The sequence below is a fragment of the Macaca fascicularis genome, chromosome 1 (assembly GCF_037993035.2).
Source record: "Macaca fascicularis isolate 582-1 chromosome 1, T2T-MFA8v1.1".
Lineage (NCBI taxonomy): Eukaryota > Metazoa > Chordata > Mammalia > Primates > Cercopithecidae > Macaca > Macaca fascicularis.
In genome coordinates this window covers 35,603,887-35,623,754 of record NC_088375.1, presented here as the reverse complement: position 1 = coordinate 35,623,754, position 19,868 = coordinate 35,603,887, and the positions used below count along the sequence as shown (strand labels likewise).

Below are 19,868 nucleotides of genomic sequence, written 5' to 3'. Positions count from 1 at the left end.
TATGTCTTTGCCTATGCTGTTCCTTCTGGAAGCCACATCTGCTTCTATTTCCCTCTCCTACATCTAACCTCAATCCAGTTTCCTTCCCATCAAGAATCTGTCTTGACTAATTCTTCATATCCTTAAAGATCCAACTCAGCTGTCAGCTTATTAAAAAGGCCATTCCTGGATGGGCACGGTGGCTCACATCTGTAATCCCAGTGCTTTGCGAGGAATGAGACAGGAGGATCGCTTGAGCCCGAGAGTTCAGGGTTACAGTGAGCTATGATTGCACCACTTTATTTCAGCCTGGACTTCAGCCTGGGCAATAGAGCAAGACCCTGTCTCAAGAAAAAATAAAAACAAAAACAAAAAAAGTCACTCCTAACTCTGATCTCTTCCAAAGACTTCACTAAGTGCCTCTCTCTTCAGTGATCTCATAAAAGCCATGATTCTTTTTATATTTTGCACTTCCTACATTGTATTCCTACATTGTATCATAAGTATTTGCTTTTGTATCCCCACTGAACTGTGAACTCATGGAGAGGAACAACTGGGTTTTTTCATAGTCAAAGTTCCAGAACCTAGCAGAGTATTTGGCAGAGTATTTGTTGAATTCAATGAATAAGTGATTTAGCTGAATTGGATATGCTCTTTGCAGAAAACTTTTGGTTTTTCTATTATTTAAATTTTGGTTTTCACTAGCCTGCTCATACTACATAGATTTGATAAATTTAATTTTTATTGTTCTGGCTAACCAACTCTAAAAATAATAAAAAACAGTGATCTATCACTGTGGCCAGTATGGTCTACGTTGGAGTATGGAACCACAGGGGAAAACAGAAACAAATAAAGCAGGATAGAATGATCAAAGGAGAGGATCAAAATCAAAACACACACCACCTATTGTTTTAGTCATTTGGGGCTGGTATGACAAAGCACCACAGACTCGATGGCTTATACACAAATGAGAAATTTATTTCTCACAGTTTGGAAGGCTGGAAATCCTACATCAGCATGCTGGCAAGGTTGCATTCTGGTGAGGGTCCTCTTCTGGATTGCAGACTACTGTCTTCTCATTGAATCCTCACATGGCAGAAAGAGGGCAAGGAAGCTTCTGGGGTTCTTTTTATAGGGGCACTAATTCCACTCATTAGGGCACCACCCTCATGACCTAATTAACTCCCAAAGACACTACCATCTAATACCATCGCATTGGGGGATGACATACGAATTTGTCAGGGAGAGGACATAGACATTGTCTGTTGCACCTATCATCTCTAACGAGAGTTTTCACTGATACTATGGTGAGGAGTGATTAATATTTGTCAGCAGAATCCTATTGTCAGTGGCTCTTAGATTATTTGTGAAGTCAAATACCACCTTGCAGTTTAATAAACTCACCTGGAAACCTCATCCCAGGTCTTACGGGAAGTCGATTCTCTCCCAAACTCCCTGAGATTTTTCTGGGCTTCCCATTCTCTTGGTACCTCTGGGTTTGATTTCTGGCTTCTGCTGAATTACCATTCTTCACTCTGCAGTATCTTGCAGCTGTTCCTTTATCTTCTTTTGGCACTGACCCAAGAATGGGTTACAGCTCCTCCTCTTTGATTTCCCATCCCAAATTCATGAGAGGCAGCTGTGTGTGGTAGACTGTTCCTGGCAATTCAAAGATAATGTTTGCCATATAGGGAGGCTACATGGCAAATATGCAATACTCTTTAGCAGCCAATTTAAAACTGAAAACTTGATTTCCTTGTTCTATTTCCACCAACCCAAATGTAAGCTTCCTGACATTTTGCTCAGCCTCCTCTCCCACTCTGCCTCCTGCCTTACCACTTCTCTCTTCTTCCCATACCTCCCAATAATTGCTTATACAGAATGATTTTGTGATTTTTTTTCTGCTCTTGGCTCTGCAGAATATGATTTTGTGATCTTTCTATTGTTTTTTCCCCCAACCTATACAGAGCCTCACCTACTACCCCTTAGGCATCTCTCAATATATTATTCTAAATAAAGACAATTACTTACCTAAAAAGAACTCATGTACCAGTTTGCAAAATCATAATTTCTATTTCCCACTACATTTCTATTTAGAGTGTGTATATATTTATGTTTCAGCTAACTATTTAATAAAATCAACATTGATCATTTTAATCCATGTGATTATTTCTTCTCATCTAAATATTTTGTTTTGTCATAAGATCTTAACACTTTAAGTCCAGGCACAGTGGCATATACTTGTAATCTTAGCACTTTGGGAAGCCAAAGTGGGAGAATTGCTTAAACCCAGGAGTTTGAAACTAGCCTGTGCAACATGTTGAGACTCCTGTCTCTACAAAAATAAAAATCAGCTGAGCATGGTGGCACATACCTGTAGTCCTAGCTACTTGGGAGGCTGAGGCAGGAGGATCACTTGAGCCCAGGAGGTTGAGGCTGCAGTAAGCTATGATGGCACTGCTGCACTGCAGCCTGGGTGACAGAGCAAGACTCCATCTCTAAACAAAACAAACCAAAACAAAACACTTTTAGTTATAGCTAATGATTGGTGCCCAAATGAGGTGATACTAAGCAACATAGATTGTCACCCCAGTGTTCAGGTTGGGACAATCAAAATAGTAGTTTTTAAGAATTATGTCTGAACTGGGCCTCAAAATATTCTCAGCTCATTCCTTTTAAATAATACATGTATTTTATACGTGTATATGTGGCCAATCTGAATGGAATACTTCTGAACAACAGCAAATATTGATGGTGCCTAAACTTTTAGAATCCCAGAAATACCCTCTTTTGCAAATACCTGAATTCATTCCTTCCGGCAAATATTTGTTAAGAGCCTACTGTGGGTCAGGCACTATGGTAAACCCTGAGGACTAATGGAGAAGAAAAGAGTTGAACTCTCTGCTCTTGTGGAGCTTATATTCTAGAGGGAAACATGGTCAATAGGAAGGAAATAGGAAGTTACATATAGTGGTAAGTTCTATGAAGAAAGTCAACACGGTGAGTTAATAAAGAACAGGTCGGGGGCGGTAGCTCATGCCTGTAATCCCAACACTTTGGGAGGCTGAGGCAGGCCCGCCTCAGCTTACAATATAACTTTATTGTAAAAATACAATAAAGTTAGCCGGGCGTAGTGGCATGCGCCTGTAGTCCCAGCTGCTTGGGAGACCAAGGCAGGAGAATCACTTGAACCTGGGAGGCAGAGATTAAGTGAGCTGAGATTGTGCCAGGGCACCTCCAGCCTGGGCAACAGAGTGAGACTCTGTCTCAAAAAAAAAAAAAAAAAAAAAAAAACAAGTAGTGGGTGGAGGGAGGTACTCTTGATAGGGTAGTTTCAGATGTCTTCCTTGAGCTTTGCTTGATCTGCTGAGAACTAAAAAACAAAAAGAGAGGGGGAAATCAGTTAAGATTGCATACGCATTCATTGAATTGACTGAAAAAAGAAAAGAGGCAATAGTCCTGGAAAAAGATGGTGGCTTGGACTAGGGTTGTGGCATTTGAAAGAGAAGAAAAAAGATATAGTCAAGATCTATTTGGGAGGTAGATCCATAGTAATATTTGCTGGTGGATTATATATGTGGGATGTGAAAAACAAAATCAGGGATAACTTCTATGTATGTGGCCTGTGAGACTATATAGTTCATTTTGACACTAAGATGAAGAAGACTAGAAGAAGAACAGGTTTGAGTCAGTGTTCCATTATGAACCTATAGGTTTGAAATGTCTCTTGGACTTTCAAATAGAAATATTGGTTTTATGGGGAATGGTTAGTGTGTGTGATATGGTTTGGCTCTGTGTCCCCACCCAAATCTCATCTTGTAGCTCTCATAATTCTCACGTTTTGTGGGAGGGACCCAGTGGGAGATGACTGAATCACGGAGCTCGGTCTTTCCCATACTGTTCTTGTGATAGTGAATGGATCTCATGAGATCTGATGGTTTTTAAAATGGGAGTTTCTCTTCACAAGCTCTCTCTCTTTGCCTGCTACCATCCACGTAAGATGCAACTTGTTCCTCCTTGCATTCTGCCATGATGGTGAGGCCTCCCTAGCCATGTGGAACTGTAAGTCCAATAAACCTCTTTCTTTTGTAAATTGCCCAGTCTCGGGTATGTCTTTATCAGCAGCGTGCAAATGGACTAATGTGGGCTGGAAATACATGTTTGGAGTAGTCAGCACACAGATGCTATTTAAAGTGTCAGAATTGAATGTGCTGTCTTAAAGAGAGAGATATACTTAGAGAAGAAGGCCCAAGACTGAGCACAGAGGCACTCCAACATATAGAGGTCAGGTAGAAAAATAGGAGACAGAAAAGGACTGAGAAGGAGTAGACAGTGAGGCAGGATAAAGCCAAGAGAGTGTGGTGCCTTGAAAGTCAAGGAAGAGTTGGTCAGCAATTAAGTTAGAACAGAGAGGCATGTCCACTACGTATTGTATACCCAGAGCAAGAATCTCCCTAGTCTATAAGCTTTCTTAGCCTGAAAATACAGGTTAGAAAGGGTTTATCACATCAACCCTTTCAGGAAAGATTTTGCATCCTAATTGGGTGCCTGAAGAGGCATCAGGTCAGGGCATGATCGTGTATTATGGGTTTTTCCAGGCTTGTGATTGAACATGCAGTGGTAGTCAGTGAACATGTGACTCTGAGCTGCCTCAATGCTGACATAAATGTGTTGGCTGATTGTTAGTAGATAATTCCAAAAGATCTCTGTGATGAGAACAAAGTGTAAAGACATGATTATAAAATTAGTATGGAAGTTTCACAATTTTCATGGTGAAAGCAGGATTGTCTTTGTCAAATTGTATCCAATTCTTTTTTGCAGAAGACATTGATCATTAGGAGTAAGGAGTGGGTACCTCTTTATCATCTTTGTGGGGTCCCTGTGGGTAAATCTAGCTCCCAATTGAAAGCAGAAGCATTGGTGGTGGAAAGAAACACAACTTTTCATTTTTACGTTACTATAAACAGTAATGACATTCTAGAAACCATTCCTGTCATTTCAAGTCCTGTGCCAATGTAGGATACAGCCATTTTGATAAAGGCTGTTTTATCATAGTCAAGTTTGCTGACACACAGCTTTGGCACAGCCATTTTGATGCCAAGAACATCTTGATGTGGCTGCCTTGATGTGGTTGTTTTGATATGGGAACATTTTGACTCTGCCTAAAAACAAATGAATAAACTTTCGCTTAGAAAAAAAGTATGTTTAAGTAATGCGCCTGAGAAATATCTTTATCCACTCCCTGAGCCCCTCTCACCCTTCAGCCCCCACGAATAGAAGCCAGACTGCAGAGGTAAACAGTAGGACCCTTGAAAGGAAAAAAAATCATCACTGTAGGGGAGAGAAGAGACTGGAACAGGGGACCTGACCCAGCAACACAACCTGAAGGAAAAGAAAGATGGTTCTGGTAAAGCCTAACCGTTTTCAAACCCATCCTGACACAGCTCCTTGAAGAAGTCATCCAACACATTCATACAACACCGAAAGGGGATCAAGGGGCTCTGCTGTAAGACAAACCTCACTCCCATTCAAGAGCTCACAGGAGCTGTGCAGGACTAGGCATTTCTCTGACAAGACATGTACCATTGAATGAAGAACAGCACCACTGAGCAGAAAGATTTAAAAAGCCACAGCACTGCACACCCAAACAGTAGGCAGCAACCACAGACTGCCAAGTGACAGAGTTGGCGGGGGGCGCATGGAGAAATCAGATGATTGAGTTTGGGGTTGATCTAGGGTTGACATTTTGTCATTTGGGTGTAACTAGACACTAGAGCGAGGGAAGCAAAATGCCTCAGGCTTGTTGTCCCACTCACACCATTAGGGATCTAAAGTGTCCTATCTTGTTGCCTCTAGTAGTTGAAAAGAGAATATAAATTGCCTTCCTCTAAAGTAAATCCTTTTCCTCTCTAATAATTCTCTCTTTAAGCAACAATAGAACTGAAATACTTACTCTGGGAAGCCAATTAAATCATTAATATGATTAATGGTATAATTTATCCAGTACCAGGTATTCATATCACTTAAGCTCATGAAATAAAATATTAAATATTTTTAAAAAGATGAATCTGTCTATTTCTGTCATCATTATCTCTTTAAATATTTGAAATGTCATTTAATTGAATTTTTAAATGTTCATGGAGAGTATTGAATGATATGTAATAGGAAAATCTATACGGTGCATGTGATTTGTTTTGTGGAAATATTAATTTCTCCTATCTCCAATGCCATTTACTTCATCTTCCACTGCAAGGATTTTCTGTTTTCTTTTCATTTCAGTCTGTTCTAAATACTCTGATTTTAATTTAGGTCAGCAAATACATATTAAATACTACTATTACCAGTCACTTTGCTAGGTACTATAGAGGAAAAAATATATATATATATGAATCAGAAATATTCCCTGCCTTCAGGGAATATATTGAGGGAGACAGGTTTGACTTTTCGCAAAATACAAAATAAATAAAGATATCATTGGGCACTTTTCTTATGCATTTAAATATCATCTGATACATTTCAGGTGTGGTAAGCTAGCACAATCAAAGTTATTGGGACCACAATGACTGGAGCAATTAAACCCTGTCTGAAGGAAGAAAAGGAAAATGACATTTAACTCTATGAGCCTACTCTGTCATAAGCACTGTGCTAAATATTTTATGTAAATTATCTCATTTAGTCCTCCCAACAACCCAGTTTTACAAAGGATGAAAGAACAGCTCAGTAACATTAGGTAACTTTCCTAAGTCACACAGCTTGTTTGGTATGAAGACCAAATTCAAACCTAGCAGAAGCCATACTCTTTTCAGTCACCTCAAGGAAGATAGTGGTATGGGTTACAGTTGAGTTAAGAGGACAACTGGCAGCTTCTGATTTAGACCAGACTGTAATGTCTGAAAGAAAGACTTTGGGTTAATAAAACTTTATGAAAAGGAGTAAAACAAATAGTAGTCACAATCAATCTAGATCCACCGCTGGGCAATTGGTGGGCACGTGATCACAGGGATCAAAATGACAATTTGTACACATGAATAAAGTGTCCAAGTTGTTGATGAAAGTAACAAAAGAGAGTAATAAAAACATAATGTTTACCTTTCAAAATGACTGTACCCATCCTTTAGCTTCTTGAATCTATAATGGAAGGTTACCTTTTGTTCCAATGAGAAAAATTAATAATAATAATAACATCTATTGAACACTTACCAATGCTGGGCTTCATGCTAAATACATGTGCCCTACATAGATGTAGAATAGAGATTAAGATTTACAACAAGATTCAGCAGGTTCAAATCTTGTTTTCACCGCATGTTAGTTATTACCCGCTACAAGTTACTCAACCTCTCTGGGCCTCAATTCCTTCATCTAAAAAGTGAGGATGTGATAAATAAACACCTGGTAAAAGTTAGCGATTACGCAGGTGGGATATGTTTAACTACTGCACCAGTTGGAAAGGGAGTTTTCTTAGTACACTGGCCCATCAATAAGTCCAGGCTTTCTTCTTTGGGGCTCTCTGCACATAGGGTAAGCAGGACCAAGCAAAGTCTCAGAGCATGGTTGCCATCACTCCTGCTGGAAGGTCCTTGTGTGATGAGAGGATGTCTGTTGTAGAAGAGACACCCTCCACTAATGCCAAAGGCAAGTTGAGAGCCACAGGTGCCGAACAAAGCTCAGGGAAGTGAGGCAGACTGCTCCCACTTGTGCCTGGCTGCTCCAACAATACCCATCATGATATCTGTGATAGCCAGCCTCTGAAATAATTCCCAATGATCACCATCTCCTAGTATTCTCATTCTCATGCAAACCCCTTCCATATTGTACCAGAGATGGTTATATAATAAGACAGAAGAATGTGGCAGAAATGATGGTATGACATCTAAGATTAAGTAATAAAAGATACTGTTGCTTTCATCTTGGTCTCTTTCTCTTTTCTCTCCTTGTCTTTCCTCTCCTCTCTCTTAGATCACTCACTATAAGGAAAGCCAGTTACTATGTCTTGAACGTCCCTACGGAGAGGCCCATGTGGTGAGAAACTGAAGCCTCCTGCTAATAGCCATGTAAATGAGCTTGAAGCAGGTCCTACAGCTCCAATCAAGCCTGTAGATGACTGCAACCCAGCCAGTGGCTTGACTGCAATCTCACGAGAGGCTCAGAGCCACAAACACCCAGTTAAGCCCCTTTTTGACTCCTGCCCCTGAAACTGTGATATAATAAATGTTTGTTTTCTTTGACTACTAAGTTTTGGGGTAAATTGTTACAGAGCAATAGATAACTAATAGAATATCCCCTTTGCTGAGCTGTCCCTTATTCTTACGGGCTTGGTTCTGATTAAGTCTGGACTTCTCTCCAGTGACTCAGACACACACACACACACTTCTCTCAGCTTCTTTCTTTTCTCTCCAGAAAGGAGAGAGTCTTTTCTACTCTTCAGGGCCCATCAGTTGTCTCAGAGACAATTCCTCCCTTGCTATTGGCTTAAAATACATCCCCTGACATCCTTTTCTTAATGGATTTAGGGGGTGTCAAATTAGGAAGATACTTTTTGGTTTTTTTTTCCCCCACCAGTTCCACTCCCTGCTCTGCCCCATTTTCCTTCAAAGAATATACCACAAAGAACAGTTCCAGAAAGAGAATTAGTTAATAACTTAAAAGTTAATATATCAAAAAACATTATTACACCAAATATGTTACCTCCTTTAACAACCCTATGAGATAAGTGTTCTTATCATGACCATTTTACAGGTAAAAAGTTACCTTGCTTTTGATTACATGGATGGCAGGTGGCCCAACCGGGATTGAACCCCCAGGGTGACCACGTCCAGAGTCTGTGCTTTTAACTATCAAGTAATTCTACCTCCTTATACTAGTTATACTGATATAGTGACTATAGATTCTAAAGAAAAAATGATAGGCCAGGCACGGTGGCTCCCGCCTGTAATCCCAGCACTTTGGGAGGCTGAGGCGAGCAGATCATGAGGTCAGGAGATCGAGACCATCCTGGCTAACACGGTGAAACCCCGTCTCTACTAAAAATACAAAAAATTAGCCAGGCGTGGTGGCATGAACCTGTAGTCCCAGCTACTCAGGAGGCTGAGGCAGGAGAATCACTTGAACCTGGGAGGCGGAGGGTGCAGTGAGCTGAGGTCGTGTCACTACACTCCAGCCTGGGTGACAGAGCAAGACTCTGCATCAAAAAAAAAAAAAAAAAAAAAGGAAAAAATGAGATTTGTGGAGTCTGCATATTTACTGTAAATATATCACTTATAATGAATCATTAATTAATATTAATTTCAAGAAATCTTTTTAGGCTATGTCCCAACAAAGAGCTGATATGTCTACGTATGTTTCAAACTTAGCCGTGGAACAGGATAAAGTGCTTTCCCAGGCAAGCTTCTGGGTCTCATACAAAGCAAGGAATTTGTCTAAAAGTCTATGTCACAGTGAAGGAAGTCCTCCTACTTTACTCCAGACCCAGCTGGGCCCCTTGTAACATGTTCCCTTTCTTTCTCCAAAGCAGCATTCTCCCATCTTCTCCACTCTTCAGAAATCTTCAACCATCCCTCCCACCCACAAACATCAATCATGTCCCCATCACTCTCATGACTCAACACCCACTAATAGGGAAAATACAAGCCACCCGATGATAACCACTTCAACTTCCCACCACATGCTAAAGCCTGGCCTCCCACCAGACTATGGAAACATTCCTCTTTTCTGCAGCTAAGGCCCCTGCCTGTTCTTTGGATCTCAAACTCTTACTTTCTCAGGAATCTTGCCCTATTGATTTCTCCCTCTCTTCCTTCTCCACGTTTCCCTCTCCTACGACATTATTTCAATATTTAAAATGTTCAAATCTCTGCTTAGTAAATGCAAAACAAACAAAAGCCCTCCCATGGCCTCTGCTCTTTCTTTCTTCCCCTTTTCAACCAGTTTTCAGAAATTGTCTACACTTGGCGTCACTACTTTCCTACCTCCCACTCACTCCTCACCCCACCGCATTTCAGCTTATGCCATCAACACTTCTCTCAATCTGCTATCACCAAGGGCACCGATAAACTCCCTGTTGCAAAATCCCAGGGACACTGTTTACTCCGTTTATTTCTTCGCCTCTCAATGTTTGACACTACTGTTTCTTTTGAGCTGCTCTCTTTGCTTGGCTGGATTTTCTTTCTACCTCTCTGGCTCTGCTTTTCTTGTGTGCTCCTCTTCCCCTGGCCATCTTTTCCCCTTGGTGTTCTGTACTGGGGCATCTTCATTTCTCAATCTACACACTTTCCCTGGGTGGGATTATCTATTCCTTTGGCCTAGATTACCATCTATTTGCCTATGACTCCCATATTTATAATTCTGGCCTAGATCTCCCTTGTGAGCTTATATACCTCAAATATGTACATACCTAAAATATGTACATATCAACCTGCCTCCTGGACATTTCCACTTAGATATCCTACAGCAGGGGCCCCCAACCCCTGGGCCTTGGACTGGTTGCGGTTTGTGGCCTGTTAGGAACCGGGCCACACAGCAGAAGGTGAGCAGCACCATGAGCTCCCGTTACTGCCTGAGCTCCATCTTCTGTCAGAGTAGTGTGGAAATTAGATTCTCACAGGAGCACCCACCCTATTGTGAACTGCACATGCGAGGGTTGTATGCTCTTTATGAGAATCTAACTAATGCGTGATGATGTGAGGTAGAACAGTTTCATCCTGAAACCATCCCTCCACCCCACCAATGAAACCGGTCCCTGGTGCCAAAAAAGCTGGGGCTGTCATATAGGCACTTCAAACTCAATTGCTCCAAATTCACCTGCTTTTGCCTCCTAACCTGCTCTTTCTCTTGGGTTTCCACACAACCAGTTGCCTAAGCCTAAAATGTGGGTGTCCTTCCTAAATTATTCTCCCTCATATGTGCCCCATTCCTTTTTTTTTTTTTTTTTGAAATAGGGTCTCTCTGTCACTTAGGGTGGAGTGCAGTGGCACAATCATCGCTCACGGCAGCCGTGACCTCCTGGGCTCACATGATCCTCCCACCTCAGCCTCCAGAGTAGCTGGGACTATGGGTGTATGCCACTACCCCCAGCTAATTTTCTTTTTCTTATTTTTTTTTTTTTAGGAGATGAGGTCTCTTGCTATGTTGCCCCAGCTGGTCTGAAACTCCTGGCCTCAGGTGATCCTTCCACCTTGGCCTCCCAAAGTGCTGGAATTAGAGGTGTGAGCCACCACCCCATTTCTAATCAAGTTTGACAATATCTCTTAAATATACCTGGAATCCATCCACTATTTCCATGTTTACTACTACTGTCCAGACCAAGTCCCCATCTCCTCTACCCAGAATTACTACAGGCATCTCCCAACTGATCTTGCCTCCAGTTTTCCCTTCCCTAATTCATTCTACATCCTGCAGCCAGAGTGATCTTTTCTTGAGATAGGGTCTTGCTCTGTCATCCAGGCTGAAGTGCAGTGGTGTGATCATGGCCTACTGCAACCTTGACATCCCGGATTCAAACAATCCTCCCACGTCAGCCCCCGAGTAGCTGGAACTACAGGTGCACAACATCACACTTGGCTAATTTTTAATTTTTTTTTGTAGAGACAGAGTCTTGTTATGTTGCCCAGACTGGTCTTGAACTCTTGGGCTCAAGTGGTCCTCGTGCCTTGGCCTCCCAAAATGCCGGGATTACAAGCATGAGCCACTTCATCTGGCCCAGAATGATCTTTATAAAGTGTAAATCCTTCAGGATGGAGCTCTGATTTCCTGGTGTGGCATGTGTGGCCTCTCATGACCCAGTCATCTTTTAGCAAGCTCTCCTTTGTTCCCTTCCCACTCCAGCCTTCTATCCAGCCTTGATGAACTGATTCTGGATTTTCTGCTAGAAAGCTGTCCTTAGTCTCAATAAGATAAAGTCTTACTAATGCTTCCTCTGGGGTACCTCCTCTTCTCTATCAATCTCCATGTTGTCTATGTTTCTGCCTACTGTGGATGAAGTTAAAGTACTTTCTCAGACAGGCTCTTGAGTCTCACACAAAACAGGCAACTTGTCTAAAAATGTATGTCATGATGGTGGGTAGCTTGGGTCAATATATCTTTTAAATGTTTCCTGCTTTTCTACACCTCCTTCTCTCATAGTTCATATTTTTCTTCTCTCTTTGCCTCAAGGCATGTGAGGCCATGGTAATCAAATATAGCTGGTCCTCAAACAACATTGTTTCATTCAACATCATTCATTACAATGTTGATGAGAAAAATAATTGATTCTCAGACCAGGTGACTGTCTGTGTGGAGTGTGCATACTCTCCCATGTCTTCCTGAGTTTCTCTAGGTACTCCAGTTTCCTGCCATATCCCAAAAATGTGCATGCTAGGTGAACTGGCATGTTTTTAGTAAAGACAGGGTCCCCCTATGTTGCCCAGGCTGGTCTCAAATTCCTGAGCTCAATCTATCCTACCACTCAGTCTCCCAAAGTGCTGAGATTATAGGCTTGAGCCACCATGCCCAGCCTGCTGTTATTACTTCTAAAGTCAGATACTGTATCATTTATCCCCATACGGTTATTTACTCATTATTTATAAAATGAATATTTGTGTCTTAAACCAAAATTCTTAACATTAACCAGTAAGTGAACATTAAATCTATTACACTAAGCACTTTGCATAAAAATTATACCACCTTGGTTGCTGGTCACTCGGAGCTTTTTGAAAATGAGGTCATTCTATTTCTACCCAAGCACTCAGGGAATTATATTCCCTTGAGGAAGGAGGTCTGAATCAAACAGGACACCTCAAGGTTCCTGAAGGCGTCATGACTGAGACTGAGGTAATGTCTTCTTTACATAAACGTGACTGTTTAAAGCAAGTAAACATCAAGATAACTGTTTTAACTTGTTTTCCAGTAATTTAAGAGGACTGGGCCCTCGGTTCTTCCAGTGTCACAGACACCTGCAATCTCACGCATCCTGCCTTAGGAGAGGGCTGAGTTCTGCAGGTGCTTTCCTCTTCCAGAGTTACAGAAGCCAGGCCTTAAGTTCAAGCTTCACAAGCTTGGGATTTAAAAGTCAAGTTTTTGGCTCACGCCTGTAATCCCAGCACTTTGGGAGGCCGAGGCGGGCGGATCACAAGGTCAGGAGATCGAGACCACGGTGAAACCCCGTCTCTACTAAAAATACAAAAAATTAGCCGGGCGCGGTGGCGGGCGCCTGTAGTCCCAGCTACTCGGGAGGCTGAGGCAGGAGAATGGCGTAAACCCAGGAGGCGGAGCTTGCAGTGAGCCGAGATCGCGCCACTGCACTCCAGCCTGGGCGACAGAGCGAGACTCCGTCTCAAAAAAAACAAAACAAAACAAAAACAAACAAACAAAAAAAAGTCAAGTTTTAATAACAGAAGTAGTGCCTCTAGATGCTTAGTTTGTTTGGTCAGGGGAGAGAAAGAAACAGAATAGTATTGTATAACAGCGTTGGATTTGTTTCCAAGGACACAATGTAAGAGGGAACTGAGGTGACTTAAGAGAAGTTTCAGAGTAGGAGGAAAAGCTGGAACAGGCATATTTATAGCACCAACCTGCCATGTATATATGTAAATAAATAAATGTGCATCCTACTCTTTTTACTGCTTGTCTTCCTTATTGGCCTCCTACCTCTTGAGGGGTTAGACAGACACCGACACAGTATTTCTGTCTCCACAAAGAAAGGCTGGCGTCTAGGGAAATGACCTTGATAGACAACTACAAACACAATATCAATCAGAGCAATGTGCTCTTCACTGTGCCCCGTTCCCAATATTCCAAAACAACCCCAGAAGAGAGGCAAAAAAAAAAAAAAAAGCACAATCACTGGCCATCTAACAAGTGTGCATATACAGGTAAAATATTCTAACACGGTCCAAAAATGACCCAACTCCTGCCTCCAAAGAAAGTGATTTTTAAAGATCGGCTAACTCCTAACAGATTTCACAGGCAGTGCTTCTCCGCCAAATGGTTTCTGTCTTGGTATCATAGAACAAGGTGTTAAGGAAGATAAGTCAGGGATTTAATCCACATATAACTAGACACCTTTACTCTTTGTAAATAGTGACACAACCTTTACTCCTAGGACAGCTGTCTTGCAAAGAGCTGTGCTCCAGAGAGTCTGGGGCAGAAAGGGAAAATGAAAAATGAGTACCAGCCTATTGTCAGTAATGGGAAAAGAAAGTACCAACTCACAATCACAGCCTATTGGCAATAAGAGTGGCACATTACATTACTTTGTCCCACACTCTCATTGGACCTGAGCATTATTTTTTAAGTCAAGTGAATACTTGATTTCAAAAAGACCAGTATTCTAAATGTTGCCCAAATAAATGTCCTCAAACAGACGTTCCTGCCAGTGCAAAAAATATTTTCTGTGTGAAGGTTGAACACGGAAAGGGGAGCCCCTTGTTGCTGCTTGCATAAGAGCCTCTGTGGACAATTTAGCTGCTGTTTTACAAGTCAAAGCTGGCCTTTCACAGGCAGCATTGGTGCCTCCATGTGAGACTGGAAAATTGAGCTGCTCTTTCTCCGCCTCTAGTGACCTGCTGAGTAATAAAGGTTTGTGGAGTTGCTTTGTTTCTTTCTCTTTTTTGTTGTTTTAAAATCAGAGCTAAGCTGACAGTCTTCATGAGGATGGTGGGGAGGGCAAGGGCAAGTTAAAATCCACCTCCAGCTCCCCGGGGAAGGAAGAAGCGGAGAGGCTCATTCCTGTCAGCAGGTGTGAGTCAGACACACAGGGAGCAGCAAAATTGAGTAAGAAGGTGCCATTTTGTCGTCAATGTTTCCACCACCACCGCACAGAAATAAATAGTTTGAGAAAATGATCCAGCATGAAAGAAAGATCTGGTTGGGAGTCAGACAGAATAGAAAGTCCCCATGGAATGCTGCTTCATTACGCAATCCTTCCTTTCACCGAGGGATTCCAACTTTTGGCGGAACCAATTTGACAAGCAAGGGCTGACAGCCTGGGAACCAGCAAAGCTGGTCTCCAAAGTGATTAGTCACTTTGAAGCTTGGTCCTACCATTGAATTGTTACTTGGTATAAGAAGGAGAACTCGGTTAGCCTTGAGTCTCGGTTTTTAAGTCTGGAAACTGGGATCAGTAATCTTCACCAACAGATGAATGTTTCTAAGTAATGCTTGGGTTGGAGACACCATCATTCCCCTTTTTAACTATTCCCCCAAATGTTCCTGGAGACACTCTTTTTCTCTTCCTGTGTATTTTACACTGAAGGTTTGCCTTTCCCTCTCTGCTCACTGCTGGAGGGATGGTGAATGGCTCGATGTTTAGATATCCCATACTAACTTAGCTTCAAAGGAACCTAAATATACTCAGGACAGAATTGTCCCATAAATGGCTATGAATGTTACCAATTTCATAATGGAAAAGACTGGAAATTAACCTGGCAGTTTTCTTCTATTATTCTTCATTTTTGTATGCTTCAGCTTTAACTGTTTAGTAAGTTATGCATAGTTTATTTGGAAGATATTTTGAAAGGAGGACCTAAAATATAGTTCATCCCAGACAGTGGGAGGGTTATCTATAATTCCTTCCACTTGTTTCATTATAAAATCCAGAATTTTAAACACAGAACTCTACCAACTATTATTTTACAATTTAGCGGCTCTCCATTGAATATATATTTTTGGATGCCTACTCCAGACTTACTAAAGAAGAATCTCTTAGGATCTTGGGCAAGTATAATTGTGAAGGCGTCCCATGTGATTCTGATCCACACACTTGGATAAGAACCATGGATAAGTTACTTGGATCAAATGCACCCCAAGTGACCCTGGTGCACCCTTCCCTTTCTCCACTGATGCTTTTTCCTTCCTCTCGGTTGCTCAGGCCAAATGCTTTGCAGTTGTCCTTGATGTAACTCTTATTCTTGCATTCCACATCTAATCTATCAGCAAATCTTGTTGGCTCTACTTTCAAATTATATCCAGAAAAAAATATATATGTTTACATACCTAGGATTAATCACTTTTGCTGATACACTGTCCTAGTCTATTTTCTACAAGGCAGCTGGTATGGTTCTGTAAAAATTTAAATGAGATCCCTTCATTCCTTTGCTCAAAAATCTCCCATGGTTCCCTCTTTTGCTCAGATCTCCCATGGTTCCCTCTTTTGCTCAGAGTCAAAGGCAAAGTCCTTACCATGGCACACAGGGCTCTGCTGAGCTGGAGTCTGTCACCTCTCTCCACTCTCCTCCTATGCTCTCCTACTCCAATCATAGCAGCCTCTTTGTTGTTCTAGGCACATTTTCTTCTCAAGTCATCTACATTGGCTCTTCTCTCTTTTGGAAAAGTTCTTCTCCATAGATGTCTACATGGCGAACTCCATCACTTCATTCATTCATTCATTAGAAACAGGGTCTTGTTACCCAGACTGGTCTTGAACTTCTAGCCTCAAGTGACCATCTCACCTCTGTCTCCTGAGTTGCTGGGATTACGGGTGCAAGCCACTGCACCCAGCTTTCCATCACTTCCATCAAGTCTTTTTCAACTGTCACCTCAATGACCACCTCATGGTTACCCTAACCACCCTAATTGAATTGCAACCTGCCTCCTTCACCACAACTCTTCCCAGTTGCCCTTATTTTTATCTATATTTTCCCCCCAAAGCCCTTATCAGCTTTCAATATATTATATAACCTACTTATTGTTCTTTATCTTCCTCAGCTAGACTATAAGCCCCACAAGGGCAGGAATCTGTGTTTGTTTCATCCACGAATATATCTGAATCACCCAGAATACTACCTAGCATGTACTCAATAAATATTTGTAGAATTCGATACATAAAGATTTTTAAATCCAGAGAGAGCAAACCAGGTAAGTGATACACCTTACAGAATGCTGCCTCAACACGTTTGCTCCTAATTGGGTTTGCTGCTATGGGGACAATCATAGCTTATATATTTTAAGACTTTTGTGGTGCTATATCTTACAAATGCCATAAAATATGCTACTCCTGTTTTGGAAGTCAAGAACTAAGAGTTGTTGAACTACTTCTACAAGAACAGCTCACAACCAAATCTATATCGTTGCTGGAAATTTCACTTTAGCAGCACACCCGCATGTTCAGAGTGAAATAGAATAAGGCATTAGTCCTGTGACCTCCAGTCTCTACCAAGTCAGTGGGAGTTAAAAGCCAAATTGTCGGAGCGTCCTTTTCTGAAGTGAGTTAGTACTGGAAACTCAAATGCCAAAAAAGAGAGAGAGAAAGAGAGAGGGAGGAAGGGAGAGAGAGATTATACTTCACATATCTATTTTTATGTTATCGGGCTTCATCACAATCTCCCCCTAAAACTGTTAACCCAGCAGGACAGAGAGATCTCAGCAGCCCTCACTTACCTGGGGGAAACCACGGTCTCAGAAAGCCCTCCGCCTTCCCCCCTCACAGGACAATGCTCCTAATTAGCTTCACCATATTTCCCAGAGAACAAAAGCTCCCCACCCCTTACAGGAAAAGCTTTTGCAGGAGATATCTCACTGGGGAAGCGCCAGGCACACAACAGGGAGAGGAGAACATACAGGCTGTTCTGAGCTCTGCAAAGAGACACAAACTCTGGATTCTCTAGGGAGTCTCAGAGGTTAGCCCAGCACATTTTTTCTCCACGTGACAAGCACGTGTTTCACATACCCTGAGGTGGCCAACTTCAGAGGGTCCCTTTCTTCCTCTCTCTCCTTCAGTCACTAGCTGGGGGGCTGGGGTTAGAAACCTTGGGGGTGGCAAAATAAGCTGGAATAATCTTTAGAATTGAGTATCTGAGAAGCAGTAGGAGAGGAACAGGGAGTTTATTTCAGGTGACAGACATAGAGCAGGCCCCTATTTTTTTTTCCTGAGACTAATAATATTTCTGGAATGAGGATGCTTGAATCATATGTCTCTTCATACCACTGTGTGGGAAGTCTCAGTTATGAGCCCAATAATCAAAGACATGGTGGTGCTTTGAAGACTTGGTGGGGGGCTTGCAAAGGCGTCTAGAAGCATGCTGGGGGGAGTCTTGGGGGGGGGGGCAATGTGTTTACAAGTAAAAAGGGCGATTAAGGAAGAAAAAGACTGCTTCACCTTAGCCTGTTTGGGGCCAAAGAAGACGGGGCTGAAAAGTCTCCTCTCAACAGTTTTTTTCCTCCCATTAAACGTGTTTTTTGAAAAACAGAGGAAAAAAAATCTTGTTTCAGTGCCTCTTCCTGAGTAAGTTCACTGTCAGGAAAGGAAAATCCAAACGCTCAAATATTCTATTTTTGTGTCCAGAGGCTCCAGCCCCTGCACACAGACTCTTCCTCACTCTGAAGGAAAGGAAACTGGGCGGGAGAGCCCTCTGTCACAGAGGCCGGAATTGAGGAACCTGTGTCCCTCCAAGGCCTGTTCTCCATACACACGGCTTCCATTTTAGGAAATGAGGATATAGTGCAGGCTGCTTTGGGATTGGCCTGAGGGTGGAGTCAGTGGTTTAAAAAAAAAAAAAAAAAAAAAAAAGTTCTCCTTTGACTATTCTCCAGGCAAGCAGCAAGCGTGGAACTAGACTTTAATTAAATTGGGAGGTTTAAATGGCCGCATTAGTATTACACTTCCTCTGGTCATTAAAGTTTACTGCCATCACCTGCTTCTCAGCTACCATGTAGATAAGGACGTGAGGCCTGATTAAGAGTTTTACATTTTGATGTGTGAGCAAAGCGAAAGCCGTAAGTCAGTCATAGCAGTAATAAAACAGCAGTTACCTAGGAAGATAAAGCCCCTCTTTGTACATTCCACATTAATTTTGTGCACTGATCCGTACATTTGTCTGTAGTTTTCCCCTCTGCATTGCCTTTATTTAATTAATTTTTTTAAACAGACACATAATAATTGTGTATATTTATAGGATACATAGGAATATTGCAATACATATAATGTACAGTGATCAGATCAGGATAATCAGCATCTCCATCATCTCAGATATTCATCACTTCTTTGTGTTGGGAACATTCAATAGGCACTGCCTTTAAACGGTGACAAGTGCCAAGGGCGTCCAACCTGGGGACTGGGGTTTGGACCACTCTCCCTCACAATCCAGTGTGACTCTGCTTCCTTCTGCACTTTACTAGAAATGGCCTTTTTCAAGGACCTTAAGGGACACAGAGAAGGGCAGTCCAGCTTGTGACAGTCACATTTTTAAGCTATTCCTGCTTCCTCTGCTATCCAGCATGGGAAGCAGACCTTAAAAACAGACCTCAGTTTGAAAAGGTTTCAAGGGAAGCTGGTGAATGGGGATGGAGGAAGGAAACCGGAAAGGTCCAATTAAAGAGAGACTGATTCCTATGACTTTGCTTGTTTACTACTACTCCAAGGTAGCACTGATCCTGGCATAGGCAGGTCCTCCTAAAATGCAGATCTCATTAGGGAACCACCATGCTCTTAATCCTTCAGTGGTTCCCCAGTGCCCAGAGGATGATGTCTAGGTAGCCCAGTTATGATTTACAAGACTCCTCATGAGTTGGCCCCAGTCTACTGTGTGCTCTCCATGCTGTTCAGCACACCCCCAATACCACTGGGCCAGCCCTACTGCCTTTCTTTCAGTTCCTCAAATATGCTGTTTCCTATCTTCCCCAGCCTTCAAACATGTTCTTTCTCCCTCTGCTCCTAACTCTTCCTTCCTTCCATTGGACATTTCTACCCCAGGGAAGCCTTCCATTACCACCCTGGCTCTGGATTAGGCTTCTCTCCTGTGAACTCCCATAAATCTCCTGCTTTACCTACCACACAACACACTGCTCTGGAATCATTATGCTTACCGGCCTGTCTCTCCAGCTGAACTGTACACACATGAGGGCAGCACTAAGCATTTGCCTTGTCCAGCGTTGTATGGTAGTGCTGTGCAAGTATTTGTTGAATAAATGGTACTGTGCCA

The 19,868-nt window shown here is 42.1% G+C and overlaps 1 long non-coding RNA gene across 2 annotated transcripts; it reads right to left on the bottom strand.

Moving 5' to 3' along the window:
• Positions 1-939: 939 nt before the first annotated feature.
• Positions 940-17,508, bottom strand: LOC135967385 (uncharacterized). Of its 2 annotated transcripts, XR_010581466.2 has the most exons (3): positions 17,329-17,508; positions 2,354-2,477; positions 940-1,638 (listed from the first exon to the last, which is right to left on the bottom strand). It is a non-coding gene; the product is annotated as an uncharacterized lncRNA (long non-coding RNA). The 2 variants fall into 2 exon arrangements; XR_012427142.1 differs by lacking the exon at positions 17,329-17,508 and having other exon boundaries at positions 2,354-8,195.
• Between the last annotated feature and the right edge of the window lie 2,360 nt (positions 17,509-19,868).